Raw genomic sequence first — 465 nt, forward strand, 5'->3', positions numbered from 1 at the left:
AAACAAATGTAGAGAGGGGAAGCAAGATGTGCAAGAAAGACAACCAGCTGGGTGCAGTGGCTCACACCTGTCATCCCAGCACTTTGGGAGGCTGAAGGGGGAGGATCACTTGAGCCCAAAAGTTCAAGACCAGCCTGGGCAACATGGTGAAACGCTATCTCTACAAAAATAAAAATAAAACATCAGCCAGGCATGGTTGCCTGCATCTGTAGTCCCTTAGCCTCCTGCCCAGAGGCTGAGGCAGGAGGATCCCTTGAGCCCAAGAATTTGAGGCAGTAGTGAGCTATGATCACACAGCTGCACCTCCTAACCTGAGTGACAGAGCAAGACCCCATGGAAGGGAGGGAGGGAGGGGAAAGAAAGAGAGAGAGAAAGAGAGAGAAGAAGGAAGGAAGGAAGGAAGAAAGGAAGGAAGGAAGGAAGGAAGGAAAGGAAGGAAGGAAGGAAGGAAGGAAGGAAGGAAGG

Source organism: Mandrillus leucophaeus, unplaced genomic scaffold, assembly GCF_000951045.1.
Source record: "Mandrillus leucophaeus isolate KB7577 unplaced genomic scaffold, Mleu.le_1.0 Scaffold808, whole genome shotgun sequence".
Taxonomy (NCBI): domain Eukaryota; kingdom Metazoa; phylum Chordata; class Mammalia; order Primates; family Cercopithecidae; genus Mandrillus; species Mandrillus leucophaeus.